The following is a 12229-nucleotide window of genomic DNA, read 5'->3' on the forward strand; positions in this document are numbered from 1 at the left end:
ACCAATCCTTGTGAAGGTATTCTAATTGGAGTGGATACTCCAGTGCTACTGTTAGGAAGTATATCATATAATTTTAGTGATTGTATGAGCAAGGGACCCTATGATAGAGGGTAACCCTTTAACCGAAATTTCTAGAGTTGCTTTTTTACTTAATGGCGTTAGAACTTGGGTAAACTCTCTAGTGTGATTTTTGCAAGATTGTACCAGACTCTAGTTAGAAGACCTACATGAGTATAAGCATGGAGTTAGGTAGATGAACAATGCATTGGGACATTAACTAGTCTCATGATGAAATTGAAATCCTACCATCTATCATTCATCATCTTCCAAGATCATCCCTTATTCCTACTCTCTCTCTATTCTCTCTTTTCCTCTCTCTTCTCTACTCTCAATCTCTCTCTCTTCTTCCCTTTTTTCTATCTCTCTCTTGCGTTTGTGAATGACCTTCCAATTGTCTAGATAATTCGTTGTGTGAAGTTAACTAGTGGTTAATCAATAGTCTCTATGTGTTCGATATCTTTTATATTACTGATGATGTAACAGTGTACTTGCAGTTTGTAATAAGTTTTTAGCCTTGTTGCCAGACACTGTTTTCAATTAACTTTAATTGATTAGTATATGAGTTACTCCAAATATTTTTATTTTTACTTTTGTATTTTCTTTTTTTTTTGTTTTCATTATGCATTTCATTTCTTGTCTTTAAATTTTGCATTTATTTATTTTTTTTAAGCATAAGAAAAATTGGTTGAGTGCCTTGTTATTTTATATCTATTTTTACATATTCTATGTGATGATTTCTCACCGTGTCTTGTGAGTTTAGTGGTATTGTTTTAGGTGAGGTAATTTTTTTTTTTAATCATGGATTGGTATTCTTGGCAACTTGGAGACTTAAATTCAAAGTATAATTTGGATGATGAGCAAACATTGAACATCTGTACAGTATGTGGTAGTCAAACCCATCCGTCTGCCATATGCCACCTCTTCTAAAATGAAGCTAGCCCTTACATAGAACCAACTGATGTTATCTGCAAGGTTTGTGGCAGTTCATCCCATCCAGCTGCTATATGTCACTTCTTCCAAAATGCTATTACCTCCTCCATGGAACTTCATAATCTATTCCCACCTATACATCAAGATATATATGATTCAGTTCCTAGTACTTCTATTTATAACTGGAGAGATCATCAAACTTAAAACTTTTAAACCTAGCATACTTTTGAGGAGGATGAGTAGTTAATTCCACAAAAGCATATCCTTGACTCACCTTAACACTTCAATCATGATGGGATGGATTTTTAAAATTTTGAGTACAACAACATTCAAAGTGTTGAGCAGTCTTCTCAAGCAAATCAAAGTCCATTAGAATTTCAAGATAATTTACTATTAGATGGACCACAACAGTTGCAACATTATGAGCTGACTGACTGTAAGAGCTCCCAAGGCTCAGATATCCCTGCTCCCAGACAAATAAAGACCAAAATACAAGAATTAGAAGAGCTCTTGATGCAAGAGGGGATCTTATTTCTCTGATCCCTACAACAAGTTGATAAGTTAAGTCCAAATTCGGAACCTCAATTAAAGGTTGATTTGGAGGGGATGGAATGTAAAACTGAAGGCGACTGTGCTCATGATTCTACAACTCTACAGGACTCCTTTACTGCTTTGCATGGTGTTGATGTATTTGATGATACTCCGGGCATTGATAGGATCATTGATGCATCTTCAACTAGTCTTGCTGTTGTACTTACTGAAACTTCTGATAGTGCATTCTTGAGTGATGATGGGATTATAAAGGAAGCAGAAGTTAATATTTATGTGCAACCCTATAGGTGGGAAGTGGTGGAAAGCAGACGACCCTAAGGCTGGACACTCCCACCTTTGCCTATACTTCAATTTCATCAGAACAAGGCCTCAACATTAAATGTGATGACTGTGCTCTTGGCCTGGGTACTGTAAGTGAACCTTCTCCAACCATCAAGAAGAACCTTTAAGGAGAAGAAGAAGGAGAGATCAATTCCTTAAGTTGTGTTTCCCACGATGAAAGTTCCCTCCGCATTATGGGCCCGAAAAGTCCGAAAGTATCTCACTCCAGCAAGATCATGATTTAAGTGAACTAAATAAGGGGGTGAGCTAATGACCTTAAACAAGCGCTTCTTGGGAGACAACCCAAGTTCAATCTTGCTTTCATTTTAGTTTTAGTTTCTTTCTAGTTTCTTTATATTATTCATAATAACTCTAATCTCTCTACTTAATTTTTCTTATCTATTTATTTTAGTAGAATTCTAAGTTGTGGAGGATTGTGAGCATCAGATAGAGGAGTATATTCAAGCACATGAATGCCAACCATTTGGAGCTCATCACTTGGTAACTTTTCTAACTTCATAAATCTCCTCCATATTTCATATCTAGTTTTCATTGGGACAATAAAAATTTTAACTCTGGAGGGAGGTTTGGGTTTAGTTTAGTGTTTATCATATTTCTTAGTTTATGCACATTTCTTTTTACATAATAAAATTTTTACTAGTTGTATCATTCATCACATCATGATTGTTTGTTCCTTAATGCAAAAAACTAGCACATTTATTCTAGATTTCATGTGGTTTATTGGTTATTTATAGTGATAGTATGTTTGGTAATCTATCTTTTTCTATTTATGATAGCATAAAGTAAGTAATGTTTTTACTATAAGAGTTTAATTATTGACCTTATTTTAGGATCATTACACACTTTGCCTTGTTTTGATAGTAGATAACTTTGAAATAGTGATGATTAATAGAATTAGACTAGTACTTATGTTTCTAAGGCGATCTCTTAATTACATTTTGATTACTAGATGATCTCGGATCATGACAACTCATTTGGAAAAATCAAAATCCCTATATTTGCATTTATATATTTGTATTTATGTTAGTGCTACACCTTTAAAACACTTTAAAAAAAGAAAAGAAAAAAATATCATATGAATAAGGGATAAAAAATAGTTATCATGAGTGGGAGCTATCAATTTATCCCTTTGACACCGAGTTAGGTTACTAGGGAAATGAATATTATATTTCTCTTGATTTTAAGTAGTCCTTTGAGACCCTGAGTTGTTCTAGAGATATTAACCATAAGTGTGGCAGGTAAGTGCCTATCACTGGAAGCATAAAGAATACAACTCTATGATGACTTAACTAAGCATAGGGATTGATACTTGATAAATTTAGGCCACTATTGCACTGAGCATGGAGAACTATTATTTAGGTCATACTTAAACAACTTTTGTATCTTGCTCACCAATGAAAAATTTTACATCTTGCTCACCAATGAAATCATTTGATAGGATTAGATTGACTTGCTAGAGATTATGATGCACTATTTAACCACATGAATTTAGAAGCGAGTTTTGCTTGAGGACAAGCAAAGGTTTAATTCTGGGGGTGTGATGTGCGCAGATTATATACACTTTTATACATACTTTAACGCACATCTACTTATATTTCATTAGCATAATCTATATTTATTATACCTTATTTCATTATAATATCGTACTTCCATTATATTCTTTTTAGAGATCTGCTCTTTGCTTGTTTTGATTGACAGAACGCTATTTGGAGCAAAAATGAAGCAAAGATGCACATTGGAGTGAACATAGAGTAGATCAAGCTTAGGCCGTGTGAAACCACACGGTCGTGTGATCTTGATAGTTGTAAAGCAATCTTTAACTGTGTGAACTCACATGGTCGTGCCACACATCAAAGAGAAGAAAACCATGATCATGTGAATCCATACGGCCGTGTGGACTTTCTAGAGTCGAAGTAGACCATGACAGTGTGAATCCACACGGTCGTGTGGCCCAACTAGAGAAGGACCAAGCTACAGCCGTATGATCCCATACGGCCATGCCACTCATCCAAGAGAAAACAAGACATAGTCGTGTGGATCTACACTGCCATGTGACCTTAGCTGAGGCCAAGAAGACACTGGTCATGTGGATGCCACATGACTGTGGCAGGCCCATGCCCTGCCCTATTTAAAAGGGTCTTTCTCCCCTTTTTGAAAAATCTTGGGATTGATGAGTTCGCCCCTCTCCTTAGGGAAGGGTTCTCCCTTTAGGAGGAAACCCTAAGGCTTCATCCACCTCCATTCCTTTAAGATCCGTCCACCTCTGGAGCAAGAGAGCGCTTCTAAGGATGCTACGCTTCAAAGATAAGAATCTCTTCTCTCTATCTCCATGTATTGAATTATAGTTTGCTTTATTCTTCATCTTTGGATTGTAATCCCTTGTAATGGAGTAGATTCACCATATTTAGGATGTAGGAAGTAACTATAATGTGATGTGATGTATGAACTATGTATTTGGACATATTCCTATGCAATAAAGTATTTATATAATGTTCTATGTGTTATGCCTTTTATGTGTTTGATGAAATGTGTGAATGTTGTAAACATATAGATGTGTGAGATTTTGTCTCTATGTTAAGGTTGCTACTAGACTGGATAACCGAGGGATCCTTAGTGACAGAGGATACTCATTCAACTAGACATCTTATGCCCTTAGTGACAGAGGACATCGATACTTACCCACTTTCTAGAGTGAAAATATCTTAACATATGGACTAATCCTTGTTAGGGCATTCTAATTAGAGTAGATACTCCAGTGCTATTGTTAGGAAGTACATTAGATAACTCTAGTGATTGTATGACCGGGGGCACTATGACAGAGAGTAACCATTTAACCGAACTTTCTAGGGTTGCTTCTTTACTTAATGGCTTTAGAACTTGGGTAGACTCTCCAGTGTAATTTTCACGGGGTTGTATCAGACACTAGTTAGAACCCCTACATGAGTATATGTATGGAGTTAGGTAGATGAATAATGTATTGGGGCATTAACTAGCATCATGAAAAAAATCGAAATTCTAGCATCTATCTATTGGTGTAGTTAGCACTAACGGTCTAACTCAGGTTTTGATGAATGATAAAGTAAGTTAAGTTAGCTTTGTTATGATCTAATGATCTAACTAAGTGTGCAGGAGAAGTCCAAATAGGTCGACGGGCTGACCGGATATTTGGCAAGAAATCTAGCTAGGTCGACGGACTGACCCGATAGCTAGTACGAAGTCTAGATAGGTCGACGGGCTGAACGGATATCTGGCACAAAGTCTAGCTAGGTTGATGGGCCGACCGGATAGCTAGCACGAAGTCTAGCTAGGTCAATAGGCTGACCGGATAGCTGGCACAAAGTCCAGACAGGTCAACGGCCTGACCGGATGTCTGACAAAGCGGTAAGTTAAGGTAAGTCACTGGAGGAGAGTGACTTGGTGAGGACGCATTCCCCGTTTGAGAGAACTGTAGGCGTTGATCCAACTTAAATCCATTTTGAAAATCTAAGTTGAGATCGTGACTAGATTCTGGTCTCGAGGAGACAGAATCTAATTACTACTATGTTTTCATTATGTTTGTGCTAACTTTTATTTTACCGGGTAGTATAATGTTTATTTCCTCGGACTAATCTTTTTCTTACAGGGAAAAGCTTTTGCTGGAAAAGGTGGTCTGGGCGCCCAGAGCTGGTTATCTCATCGCAAATATGGAGCGCGCTGATTGCTGGGTCGACGTCACGGTCCAGGCGCCCGGAAGGGGTCCGGGCGCCCAGAGCTACCTATATAAGGAGCCCTCCACCTTAAGCATAAACACACAACTTCCTTCTAAGATCGCTCTGTTGCGCACTACTCCTGCGACGCTGCGAAACTCCTCCGAGAACCTGCAACTCAAATTCATTTTCCTTGTTGTTGGTATTCTTTTTAAATTCTTGTACTAAATTGTGTAATACTTTTATGAATTATTAGTGATTGCCCAACGAAAGCACTCTCACGTGCGGGCCTTGAGTAGGAGTCGACGAAGGCTCCGAACCAAGTAAATTGGTTTTGTTAGCATTGTGTTTATTTTTATGTTTCCGCTGCTTACTCGATAATGAATTTTCGACTATCACTATTCACCCCCCCCTCTACCGAACTTTACTATCCAACAAGTGGTATCAGAGCAGGTACCGTTCTGATTTGGTGCAACCACCAATCAGGCAAAAGGGGCAAAAAATTTTATTTTCTCAATTTTTTTTAGGTTTTAAGTTTTTCGACATAATCCAAATTGCTATAGTTACCTCTTTGGAAAATTCTTTTTCGTAGCAAATTAAACTGAACTGGTGCAACATCGATTCAATCTTAATTTTTTTCTTTTTGTCCCACACTGCTAAATCCAAGGCCAAGTCTTGGGATCCTCTTCCTTATTTCTTTGTGTGCAAGAGTTATGTCCCAAATCGAGGGATTCAGCACAGTCCGTCCTCCCTTGTTCAACGGTGATGACTTCCCATACTGGAAGAAGCGAATGGAGGTCTATCTGAAGACAGACTTCGACCAATGGTTCAGCATCATAAGAGGCTACATGGCTCCTGTTGATAACTCCGGAAATCCAATGGACCCAGAACATTAGAATCCGAAAATGAAGAAGAAGACCCAGACCAACTTCAAATCTCTCAACACGCTATAATATAGGCTAATGAAGGAGAAACTGAATCACGTCGGCCCACACGGAAATGCAAAGGAACTGTGAGACAAGCTCATCGAACTGCACGAGGGAACTAGCGACACGAAGGTGACCAAATGAGACCTCTATTTGAATAAGTTATTTAATATTAAAATGCAGGAAGGAGAATCTGAGAGTAAACTCATGTGAGGATAAAGGACATCCTCAACAGGCTTCACACTATCGGCCATTAAATGGAGAACCGCGATATAATAAGGTACGCCCTAAACCCATTTCCTCAAAATATACTTTGGGCATCCATCGTGGATGCTTACAAGATTTCGAAGAATCTCTCTAAATTAAAACTTGACAAATTATTTTGTGAACTCGAACTCCATGAGCAAACTAACTCAAAACAGGACGAGAAAGGAATTTCTCTTTTTACAGGTTCCTCCAAGGAAAAATCAAGAATCAAGCTTGAATCTGATGGTGAGTCTGACTAAGACTCAGAAGACGAAGAATACCGGGTGAACTTGGTAAGAAAAATGTTCACCAGGAGAAAGAAGAACTTCAGTAGAAATGACTTGCAGAAGATCAACTCCACTAACGAACCCGAAAATGTGGCCTACTTCGAATGCAATAAGAAGGGTCACTACAAGAATGAGTGCCCAAAGTCGAAGAATGACGAAAACAAAACAACCAAAAAGAAAGCACTCAACGCGATGTGGGATGAATCATCAGATGAATCAGATGCCGAAAATCAGAAGCACCGAAGCTACCTCGTGCTAATGGCCCGTGAATTAGAATTGAAGGACAAATCGAAAGACTGGTTCGAACCCAAATAGAGCCACGAGTCCGTACTCATTTCTGAAGGTTCCGATGAGGTATGCTTTAATTTAAACAAAAAGTTTTTTAAAGTCATTTCATGCTTAAATAGAAAATTAACTGAACAAGAAAATCAAAATAAGATGCTCCTTGCGAAAAATCAACGCCTCAAGGAACAAATTGAAAACTCTAATCCAAATCAAGTTGTAAGACTTGAGGAGGAAAACTCAACATTAAAAATTGAAATAAACAAACTTAAAGGACTACTAGAAAATTTTACAACTAGATCTAAAAATCTGGATTTAATTCTAAAGAATCAAAAAAGTGTATACAATAAATCTGGGTTTGGATACAAGTCTAGTTCAACAAACAAATCATTTATATCTATCGTAACCCAAAATAAAAATCAAATTAAAGCTTGGGTTCCAAAAGCGTGTTTAACCACACAAGTAGGAATTAACCAATACTATATACCCGAAAACAAAATATATTATGTAAAATCAAATAATTCAAATCCAAAACATAAACTGAAGTCAAATCATAGAAACAACTACAGAACCAACTCAAGCCCAAACTACCATCGAGTCTATTATAATTACAAAAGTAACCGACATAAATTGAAAACCAAAACTTAAGAAATCCAGATCAATAATTCAGGGGGAGGCTTCAAACTAGTTGGCATCTCCAAAAATAACCTACCTGGCAGGGTAAGTAGGAGAGTAAAAAGGGACAAAAGTTTAACTTAACCTACGATACTGGTGAAGTTTTGGATGATAGTAGGTTAGGGAAGCTCTATCTATGCATGTCTAGGAAGATATGACTTCGACCTGTGTATTTGACTTAGTGAAACTAACCGAAACTACCCCTTATGGATCCTAACTAGTTAGACCAAGATTTTGTACTAAGTTCAGTGGATGAGACTATTTGAAAAACTTCAAAGGCATGGTTACTCTAATGATGTCTAGGTGACTCACCATAGCCCAGAAATTTATCCAAAAAATGTCTGTTTGTTGAGCACAAAGCTAAACCTGAAACCAAACCTTGAAATTGAACCTATCTCATCTCACAAAAATTATACGATTGCCTAATTGAAAACATAGATCGGGTGAGATGACTATTAAATTAAAATTGAATTGAATTAAATTAAATTAAAAATAAAATAAAATAAAATAAAATAAAAATAAAAATTAAATTAAATTAAAATTAATTTAAAATTAAATTAAATTAAATTAAATTAAAATTAATTTAAAATTAAATTAAATTAAAATAAAATAAAATAAAATAAAATAAAATAAAAATAAATTTAAATTAAAAAAATTATTAAAACTTAAAATTAAATTAGAATTTAAAATCAAATTAAACTTAAAATTAAAAATTAAATTAAACTTAAATTTAAAATTAAGTTAAACTTAAAACATAAAATTAACTTAAAATTAATTTAAACTTAAAACTTAAAATATAACTAATCTTAACTCCTACCTGTTGTAGGAAACCAAGTAGATGTTGGACAATAGTTGCTCTAAACATATAATTGGGGATCATACCAAATTCACTCAATTAACCTACAAATGCTTAGGAACAGTTACATTTGGAAATAACGACAAACTCAAGGTAATTGGGATAGGTAATATTGAACTCAAAACCTATTTCATTATTAAGAAAGTATTACTTGTTGAAAAACTCAAGTACAATCTTCTTAGTATAAGTCAATTGTGTGATTATGGATATAAAGTTAGGTTTCTTTCTACTAAATGTTTAATTAAGCACTTATATAACTCTACTGTAAGGCTAAAAGGGTTTAGAAAAGATAATATCTATGCAATTAACCTAACCTCTTCTTCACTTAAGTGTTATTTAACACAAAAAGAAGAAACTTGGTTATGGCATAGAAGAATGTCATACACAAACATCAAAAATCTAAGTAAATTAAATAGATTAGTTAGAGGCCTACCAAAATTACCCAACTTAGACTCAACAATCTGTAATGCTTGTCAACAAGGAAAACAAATAAAATCTACTCATCAATCAATTAATCAACTTCAAACAAACTCAATACTAGAACTATTACAATTAGACCTATTTGATTCCCATGGGGTCAAATCAATAAATGGAAGCCTATATTACCTAGTAATAATAAATGACTACTCTAAGTTCACCTGGATAAAATTATTAAAAAATAAAGATGAAACATTTGAAATCTTTACTAATTTTTGCAAACAAGTTGAAAATGAAAAAGACCTAAAAATTAAAAGAATTAGGAGTGACAATGGAGGAGAATTTTAAAATCTTAACTTTAACAAATTTTTCCTCAAAAATGGTTATCATCACAAATATTCATGCCCTAAAATACCTCAACAAAATGGAATAATAGAAAGAAAGAACAGAACTTTAGTTAAAGCCTCTAGGACAATGGTAAATGAGTATAACCTACCAAAATACTTCTGGGCAGAAGCTGTTAGCATAGCCTGCTATGTACAAAACTGAATCACAATAAATAAAACTCATAATAAAACTTTATTTGAAATATATTATAACAAACAACCTAACATTGAACATTTTAAGGTATTTGGATGCCCAGCCTATATACTAAATACAAAAGAACACTTAGGAAAATTTATATCAAAAATAGAATATGGGATCTTTGTAGGATATTCATCAAACAGTCGAAGTTATAGAATATATAATAAAGTTATACTAAGAATTGAAGAAACCTCAAATGTAAAATTTGAAGAATCTAACTAAAACTTAGAACAAACTCAGATTCAACCAATTGATTTTATTCAAAGTAATACTAGTCAAGGGGGGACCAGTGAAAATATAAGTCAAGAAGAAGAAGATCAACCTCAAATGAATGCACCTACTAGAACCATAAGAGTCAACACAAATCATCCAATTGACCAAATAATTGGTGACCCAGACCTAAGAGTTCAAACTAGGTCATCCTTCAGAAACTTAAGTCAAATATCCCTAATCTAAAAAATTAAACCTAAAATAATAGCAAAATCCTTACTTGACCCAAACTTGATCATAGCTATGTAAGAAGAATTAGTCCAATTTGAGAGAAACCAAGTCTGAGACTTAGTACCACCACCTAAAAATAAAAAGATAATAGAAACAAAATGGGTATTCGGAAATAAATTAAGTGAAAATGGAGAGATTATTAGAAACAAGGCTAGACTAGTTGCTAAAGAGTTTAGTCAAGTAGAGGGACTTGACTATGATGAAACATATGCCCCAATAGCCAGACTAGAATCCATTAGAATGCTACTTAGCAATGCAACCCATAAATGATTTAAACTTTACCAAATGGATGTAAAATCTACCTTTTTAAATGGGATAATAAAAGAGGAAGTTTATGTATGTCAGCCTCCTAGGTTTGAGAGTTTAGATAATCCTGACCATGTATTCAAACTTAAGAAAGACTTATATGGCCTTAAACAAGTACCTAGGGCATGGTATGAAAGGTTAACCTCTTACCTAATTTCCAAAGGGTTCAACCAAAGACAAATTGACCCAACCCTATTTGTCAAATCAACTAACCATGATATTTTTATAGCTTAAGTATATGTAGATGATATAATCTTTGGGTCAAGCAAATCAGATTTTTTACAAGAATTTATAACCCTAATGGAACAAGAATTTGAAATGAGTTTAGTAGGTAAACTAATATACTTTTTAGGGTTACAAATTAAACAAACAAATGAAGGCAATTACATTTATCAACAAAAATATATTAAGGAATTACTTTAAAAATTTGGAATGGATAATACTAAAGAAATAAAGACACCTATGACAACTAACACAACCTTAGATGATGACCCAAATGGAAAACTAGTTGACTTAAAACACTATAGGAGTGTCATAGGTAGCCTACTATACTTAACTGCAAGTCGACCAGATACTTTATTTGCAGTTAGTATGTGTGCCAGATACCAAACCTGTGATAAAGAGTCACATTTAGCTAATGTCAAAAGAATTTTTAGATATCTCAAAGGAACATCAAATGTAAGAATTTGGTATCCTAGAACACTCAACTTTGAACTCATAAGCTACTCTGACTCATACTATGCTAGCTGTAAACTAGACCGTAAAAGTACAAGTGGTGGATGTCAGCTGCTTGGCCCATCATTTGTCAGCTGCTTTAGTAGAAAGTAACACTGTGTTGCCTTATCAATTACTGAGTCAGAATATATAGCTATAGGAGAATGTGTTGCACAATTATTATTGATGATGCATACTTTAAAAAACTTTAATTTAAACTTTACAAATACAAAAGTACTAATTGAAAATGTTAGTTCAATTAATTTAATAAAAAATCTTGTGCATCATTCTCGAACTAAACACATCGAAGTTAGACATCACTTTATCAGGGATCATGCCACTAAAGATGATATTGAACTCAAATACATTGAGTCCAAGTCTAATTTAGCTGACATATTCACTAAACCACTCCTTGAAAGTGAATTTAGTAAATTATGTCAACAATTAGGAATGTGCTCAATAGACTAGGACTCTTACTTTTAAAATTGATTTAAAAAATATATATTATTTAAAATTTTAGGGTAAATTTTTTATTTATTTATCTCAAAAATTCTCTTATTTTTAGAATTTTCAAAATTACTTTTAGCCTTAGTCTAGATCAAACCCTTAGAAAGCATGCTCCTATAGGTTTAGAACTTGAGTATCTCACCAACACCTTAGGACTACCTTGTTTGTGTGTTGCTAAACTTAGAAAGGGGTGAAATGCATAGGCAGATTGCCTGGACTTAAGATGCTTATATCAGTACATCAATACAAGTCTGGGTGTTAAAAACCAAACTAACAGTAATCAGGTTAAGTTTTCCAGCTTAGTCAAACACTAACTGAATAAGTTAACTTAACTAGACTAACTAAGTGAAAACTGCT

This window comes from Zingiber officinale, chromosome 1B (assembly GCF_018446385.1).
Source record: "Zingiber officinale cultivar Zhangliang chromosome 1B, Zo_v1.1, whole genome shotgun sequence".
In the NCBI taxonomy this organism is placed as follows: domain Eukaryota; kingdom Viridiplantae; phylum Streptophyta; class Magnoliopsida; order Zingiberales; family Zingiberaceae; genus Zingiber; species Zingiber officinale.